At 37.8% G+C, this 8,228-nt stretch overlaps 1 non-coding gene across 1 annotated transcript; it reads left to right on the top strand.

Annotated features, from left to right (window-relative positions):
- Positions 1–326: 326 nt before the first annotated feature.
- On the top strand, positions 327–398 carry TRNAI-GAU (transfer RNA isoleucine (anticodon GAU)). Its single transcript has one exon. It is a non-coding gene; the product is annotated as a tRNA-Ile (tRNA).
- The last annotated feature ends 7,830 nt before the right edge of the window (positions 399–8,228 follow it).

Below are 8,228 nucleotides of genomic sequence, written 5' to 3'. Positions count from 1 at the left end.
TATGCATGTGTGTGGGGGGGGGGGGTTGGGCCATTTCTTTCGTCTGTTTCCTTGCGCTACCTCGCAAACGCGGGAGACAGCGACAAAGTATAATAAAAGAAAAGAAAAAAAAAAAAATATATATATATATATATATATATATATATATATATATATATATATATATATATATATATATATATATATATATATGTTTATTTTCGATAATGAGGAACGGAAGAAGGAGTCAAGCAAGTAAATTTCGTCAAAGACATCTCTCTTTTCTTAACGCTGCCTCGCAAAGATTTTCATTATTTCAAATTGAAGAAACAGACGTATTTTCTATTGTCTGGTTAGCTCAGTGGTAGAGCATGAGTCTGATAAACTCAAGGTCGTGGGTTCGAGACCCACACCAGACATAATTTTTGTCTTTTTCTTTTTTCATTTTGTCCGCATCACATGTGTGCAACATTCAGTATGTTCATCCAACGTTGTAGTAAAGATCTTCACAATAAATTGGGGTTTTCGACCTTATCTGAAAGGGTCAGGTCCACCAAGACGTCCTTGAAATCTTCCAGAAGCTTCTGGCGATCCTCCTCCAACTGCTGGGCACATCAGAGTTAACATGGGCCGGACATCGGTTGTGGAACGACTTAATCTGCTTCCGGTAGTTAGCAGGGATGATAATGAGGGCTCTGACCTCATACCAGGTCAGCTTGGTTCCAGTCTATTTCTTAGTTCCAGTTTATTACATAGTTCCATTCTATTGCTTAGTTCCAGTCTATTGCAACGACAGTGAAAAATTAAAACTCATTTCTTCGTGGAAAATTGAGAGGAAAACACGACAGCAACATGGAGAATTACCCTGTGGTTATTTTGCCGGCTAGTCGGCAACGGTCGGTCAAACAGTATTTTGCCGTGGTAATCTCAGTGCTTCATATAATACTATGTCACAAAATATGTTCTTGGGGGCGTAGCTCAGTGGTAGAGCACTCGCTTGGCATGCGAGAGGTCCCGGGTTCAAACCCCGGCGCTTCCATTTTTGTTATTTGGGAAATTCATTGTTTTCAGTCATATATATATATGATATATATATATATATATATATATATATATATATATATATATATATATATATATATATATATATACATATATATATATATATATATATATATATATATATATATATATATATATATATATATATATATATATATATATATATATATATATATATATATCGTCCGATCAGGGAAGTTAAGCAACGTTGGGTCTGGTTAGTACTTGGATGGGTGACCGTCTGGGAACACCAGATGCTGTTATCCCTGGGGATAGGGAAGAAAGTATACTTGCCACGTATTCCCTGCGTGTCGTACAAGGCGACTAAAAGGGGAGGGAGCAGAAGGCCGGAAATCCTTTACTTTCACTTTCAATTTTCCAAAAGACGGAACAGAGGAGATATAACGATATTGTAAAGATGTAATTAATATAAGATATAAGAATGAATGGAAGATACGAATGTAGCTGAAACAAGGAGTAATGAAGATTAAGGGGCAATGAAAATTATTCTGTGGTGAAGATGAATGTTAATGTTGAGATTTTGTATTGAACATCAAGAAGTAATGATAATGATGAGAGTGTAGTGATGATGAGGGTTTAGTTGGGGAGTGGTGACAATTGCCTTTACAATGATGATAAGGAGGTAACACAATGAGGAACACAAACTTTCCAAAGCTACGTTCAAGTCAGACATTGAACTAAGTTCGGTAAACAGAAGGATGATGTTAAGATGAGAGTGTAGTGAGGAAGAGTATAGTGATGATAAGGATATTGTCAAGATAGGTTGTGGCGAAGATACGAATGTAGTGAAGATACGAATGTAGTAGAGATAAGGGTTATCAAGGAGTAAAGTTTATTCAGAATGATTATGTAGTGAAGATAAGAACTATTTCCAGTGAACATCAGGGAGTACAATGATGATGGTATGGTAGAAATAACGGTGTAGTGAAGAAGAGGGTATATTGAAGATATAATTAAGTGAAAATAAGCTAGTAGTGAAGATTCATGTTAGTGAATATGAGGTTGTAATGAACTTAACCTTATTGACCTGATCCCCCAAATCCTCCAAACTCCGTTCAAGGACGGATCCAAAGCCAACCGAAAAGGCTATTTCTCTGTGTATTGTTAGTGGTGGTGGTGTGTGTAGGTGTGTGTAATCATGTATTTGCACTGTATTAGGAGGGAGTTTTACACTCGTGGGGCCCCGTGTAAGTACGTTGTTCGTGTGAGCGGGTAAAATCTAAAGCCTTCCTTGAAACCAGCTTAGTCAAGATAAGGTCATATGAAGATGAGGTTGTAGTGAAGATTATAATGGGCCTTGCATAGTGAAGATAAAGGGATTAAGGAGAGGAGATATAGTAAAGAAGATTATAGTGAACACAAAAGGATTCAAGCTACGTGCAGGGTCGCCTTACGGACTCAATTGAACTTACATTTTAGGTCAAAGGCATCACTAGTACACCCCGTCCAGCCTTAAAGTTTATCCGTGCACACACACACACACACACACACACATACATTTTTTTTTTTTTTTTATACTTTGTCGCTGTCTCCCGCGTTTGCGAGGTAGCGCAAGGAAACAGACGAAAGAAATGGCCCAACCCCCCCCCCCCCCATACACATGTACATACACACGTCCACACACGCAAATATACATACCTACACAGCTTTCCATGGTTTACCCCAGACGCTTCACATGCCTTGCTTCAATCCACTGACAGCACGTCAACCCCTGTATACCACATGACTCCAATTCACTCTATTTCTTGCCCTCCTTTCACCCTCCTGCATGTTCAGGCCCCGATCACACAAAATCTTTTTCACTAGATCTTTCCACCTCCAATTTGGTCTCCCTCTTCTCCTCGTTCCCTCCACCTCCGACACATATATCCTCTTGGTTAATCTCTCCTCACTCATTCTCTCCATGTGCCCAAACCATTTCAAAACACCCTCTTCTGCTCTCTCAACCACGCTCATTTTATTTCCACACATCTCTCTTACCCTTACGTTACTTACTCGATCAAACCACCTCACACCACACATTGTCCTCAAACATCTCATTTCCAGCACATCCATCCTCCTGCGCACATCTCTATCCATAGCCCACGCCTCGCAACCATACAACATTGTTGGAACCACTATTCCCTCAAACATACCCATTTTTGCTTTCCGAGATAATGTTCTCGACTTCCACACATTTTTCAAGGCTCCCAAAATTTTCGCCCCCTCCCCCACCCTATGATCCACTTCCGCTTCCATGGTTCCATCCGCTGACAGATCCACTCCCAGATATCTAAAACACTTCACTTCCTCCAGTTTTTCTCCATTCAAACTCACCTCCCAATTGACTTGACCCTCACCCCTACTGTACCTAATAACCTTGCTCTTATTCACATTTACTCTCAACTTTCTTCTTCCACACACTTTACCAAACTCAGTCACCAGCTTCTGCAGTTTCTCACATGAATCAGCCACCAGCGCTGTATCATCAGCGAACAACAACTGACTCACTTCCCAAGCTCTCTCATCCCCAACAGACTTCATACTTGCCCCTCTTTCCAGGACTCTTGCATTTACCTCCCTTACAACCCCATCCATAAACAAATTAAACAACCATGGAGACATCACACACCCCTGCCGCAAACCTACATTCACTGAGAACCAATCACTTTCCTCTCTTCCTACACGTACACATGCCTTACATCCTCGATAAAAACTTTTCACTGCTTCTAACAACTTGCCTCCCACACCATATATTCTTAATACCTTCCACAGAGCATCTCTATCAACTCTATCATATGCCTTCTCCAGATCCATAAATGCTACATACACATACACATATATATATATATATATATATATATATATATATATATATATATATATATATATATATATATATATATATATATATACTATCCCTGGGGATAGGGGAGAAAGCATACTTCCCACGTATTCCCTGCGTGTCGTAGAAGGCGACTAAAAGGGGAGGGAGCGGGTGGCTGGAAATCCTCCCCTCTCTTGTTTTTTTTTTTTAATTTTCCAAAAGAAGGAACAGAGAAGGGGGTCAGGTGAGGATATTCCCTGTAAGGCCCAGTTCTCTGTTCTTAACGCTACCTCGCTAACGCGGGAAATGGCAAATAGTATGAAAAAAAAAAAAAAAAATATATATATATATATATATATATATATATATATATATATATATATATATATATATATATATTGGAAAGGAAATGCCTTGATGAATAAGTGATGCCAAGGTTTGTCCTACCTCAACGATTGTTGCAGCTGTCTGGTTGACCATTTCACCAATTCCAAAACGTCATTTTAAAGAAACACATTGAATTAAAGAAACTTGCAATGGAGGAGACTTTTCGCATTACAAGAGAGAAGAAACTTGCTTTTCAAATGGCAATACCGACATATTGGAAGAACCGGATGTTGGACTATTGCTATGATAGATTAAGGAATGAAAGCAATAGGCTACAAAATGACACTAAATTGTAAGTTGGACCATCTTATTAATAACAGCGACTGGACTAAGAACACAAACCCTTCTTTTGTGATAAACCTGTCTGATAAACAACTAGATAAAGATTCCTTGTGTGCATTAGGCTATGGATTAAGTTTTGTGTGCTCTAACAGGGAAGCCATCTGTGTAGATGTCACAATGTTAGTCTTTTTGTAATTTAGAGAAATACAGTAATTTAAGTAGTGATGAAATTAATATCTGTAAGATTTAGTGTATGCCAGTTTGTCAAAACCAGTGGAATCTAGTTGCCCTAAAAGATTTATAAGAGCTATTAACACCTGAAAAGAAGACAAGGATATAAATATTACTAAAGCAGATAAGGCTAACACTGTTGTGATTTTAGGCAAAGTAACTTTTTATCTAAATTGAATTTTCTTTTAAATGATGACACAACATATTCTAAACTCAGTAAAAATCCCTTACAAGCAGTTAATTCCCATTTCAATCGAGAAATAAAGGTGCTGTTGAAAGGTAATGGTTTTCTTATCAAAGTTTGTCATCTTTTTCCCCTTCATGCCCATATATGTATGGACTTATCAAAACACATAAACAGAATTTTCCAGCAAGACCTATAGTGAGTTCATTAGCCCCATCACATATAGATTGTCAAAATGGTTAGTTTCTTTATCAAACCATTTAGTGGGTAAGGTGTCAAATTCTAATATCATGAACAATATACATTTAGTCAACAAGCTAAACAATATCAATGCTAATTTTGATTTCAAACTAGTCAGCTTCGATGTTTCCTCACTTTTCACAAAAGTTCCAGTTGATGACCTTTTAGAATACTTATTTGATGTCTTGGATGATATTCACTTACCTGTTTCAAAGATTGTTTTCATTGATCTGATAAAATTATGTATAAAAGATTGCGTGTTTCAATTCAAAAGCGATTATTTTGCTCAAAAATTTGGTATGGCAATGGGTAACCCTCTTTCACCTGCACTAAGTAATCTTTATATGGAATTTTTTGAAACAAAATTACTAAAGGATATTTTACCTTCTAATGCAATTTGGTTTAGGTATGTAGATGATGTTCTTTGTGTTTGGCCAACAAATGAAAATTTACAAATATTTCTCCCCTTACTTAACAATTTAGTACCTTCCATCAAATCTACTGTAGAAAATGAAAATAATGGTATGTTACCATTTTTAGATTCCATGATCCATAGACAAGGAAACAAGTTTAAGTTTAGCATATACAGAAAACCTACCAATGTCTGCTCATATATCCATTATTACTCATCTCAATATGACAGTTAAATTATCATCATTTCAGTATATATATATATATATATATATATATATATATATATATATATATATATATATATATATATATATATATATATATATATATATATATATATATCTTTCTTTTCTTTCAAACTATTCGCCATTTCCCGCATTAGCGAGGTAGCGTTAAGAACAGAGGACTGGGCCTTTGAGGGAATACCCTCACCTGGCCCAATTCTCTGTTCCTTCTTTTGGAAAATTAAAAAAAAAACGAGAGGGGAGATTTCCAGCCCCCCGCTCCCTCCCCTTTTAGTCGCCTTCTACGACACGCAGGGAATACGTGGGAAGTATTCTTTTTCCCCTATCCCCAGGATATATATATATATATATATATATATATATATATATATATATATATATATATATATATATATATAATATATATATACATATATATATATATATTATTTATTATTATCATTATTATTATACTTTGCCGCTGTCTCCCGCGTTAGCGAGGTAGCACAAGGATACAGATGAAAGAATGACCCAACCCACCCACATACACATGTATATACACAAATGCCCACACACGCACATATATATATATTTTTTTTTTTTTTTTTTTTTGCTTTGTCGCTGTCTCCCGCGTTTGCGAGGTACCGCAAGGAAACAGACAAAAGAAATGGCCCAACCCACCCCCATACACATGTATATACATACACGTCCACACACGCAAATATACATACCTACACAGCTTTCCATGGCTTACCCCAGACGCTTCACATGCCCTGATTCAATCCACTGACAGCACGTCAACCCCGGTATACCACATCGATCCAATTCACTCCATTCCTTGCCCTCCTTTCATATATATATATATATATATATATATATATATATATATATATATATATATATATATATATATATACCTTGCAATCGCGGGAGACAGCGACAAAGCAAAATATATATATATATATATATATATATATATATATATATATATATATATGAATTGGAGCGATGTGGTATACCGGGGTTGACGTGCTGTCAGTGGATTGAATCAGGGCATGTGAAGCGTCTGGGGTAAACAATGGAAAGCTGTGTAGGTATGTATATTTGCGTGTGTGGACGTATGTATATACATGTGTATGGGGGGGGGGTTGGGCCATTTCTTTCGTCTGTTTCCTTGCGCTACCTCGCAAACGCGGGAGACAGAGACAAAGTATAATGAATATAAATAAATAAGTTTGTTGAGTATTCCTGTTAAATTATATGGGAGGATATTGATTGAGAGGGTGAAGGCATGTACAGAGAATCAGATTGGGGAAGAGCAGTGTGGTTTCAGAAGTGGTAGAGGATGTGTGGATCAGGTGTTTGCTTTGAAGAATGTATGCGAGAAATACTTAGAAAAGCAAATGGATTTGTATGTAGCATTTATGGATCTGGAGAAGGCATATGATAGAGTTGATAGAGATGCTCTGTGGAAGGTATTAAGAATATATGGTGTGGGAGGCAAGTTGTTAGAAGCAGTGAAAAGTTTGTATCGAGGATGTAAGGCATGTGTACGTGTAGGAAGAGAGGAAAGTGATTGGTTCTCAGTGAATGTAGGTTTGCGGCAGGGGTGTGTGATGTCTCCATGGTTGTTTAATTTGTTTATGGATGAGGTTGTTAGGGAGGTGAATGCAAGAGTTTTGGAAAGAGGGGCAAGTATGAAGTCTGTTGGGGATGAGAGAGCTTGGGAAGTGAGTCAGTTGTTGTTCGCTGATGATACAGCGCCGGTGGCTGATTCATGTGGGAAACTGCAGAAGCTGGTGACTGAGTTTGGTAAAGTGTGTGAAAGAAGAAAGTTAAGAGTAAATGTGAATAAGAGCAAGGTTATTAGGTACAGTAGGGTTGAGGGTGAAGTCAATTGGGAGGTGAGTTTGAATGGAGAAAAACTGGAGGAAGTGAAGTGTTTTAGATATCTGGGAGTGGATCTGGCAGCGGATGGAACCATGGAAGCGGAAGTGGATCAGTGGGGGAGGGGGCGAAAATTCTGGGAGCCTTGAAGAATGTGTGGAAGTCGAGAACATTATCTCGGAAAGCAAAAATGGGTATGTTTGAAGGAATAGTGGTTCCAACAATGTTGTATGGTTGCGAGACGTGGGCTATGGATAGAGTTGTGCGCAGGAGGATGGATGTGCTGGAAATGAGATGTTTGAGGACAATATGTGGTGTGAGGTGGTTTGATCGAGTAAGTAACGTAAGGGTAAGAGAGATGTGTGGAAATATAAAGAGCGTGGTTGAGAGAGCAGAAGAGGGTGTTTTGAAATGGTTTGGGCACATGGAGAGAATGAGTGAGGAAAGATTGACCAAGAGGATATATGTGTCGGAGGTGGAGGGAACGAGGAGAAGAGGGAGACCAAATTGG

This window comes from Panulirus ornatus, chromosome 70, assembly GCF_036320965.1.
Source record: "Panulirus ornatus isolate Po-2019 chromosome 70, ASM3632096v1, whole genome shotgun sequence".
Lineage (NCBI taxonomy): Eukaryota > Metazoa > Arthropoda > Malacostraca > Decapoda > Palinuridae > Panulirus > Panulirus ornatus.
This window is presented reverse-complemented; position numbering and strand designations above follow the sequence as displayed.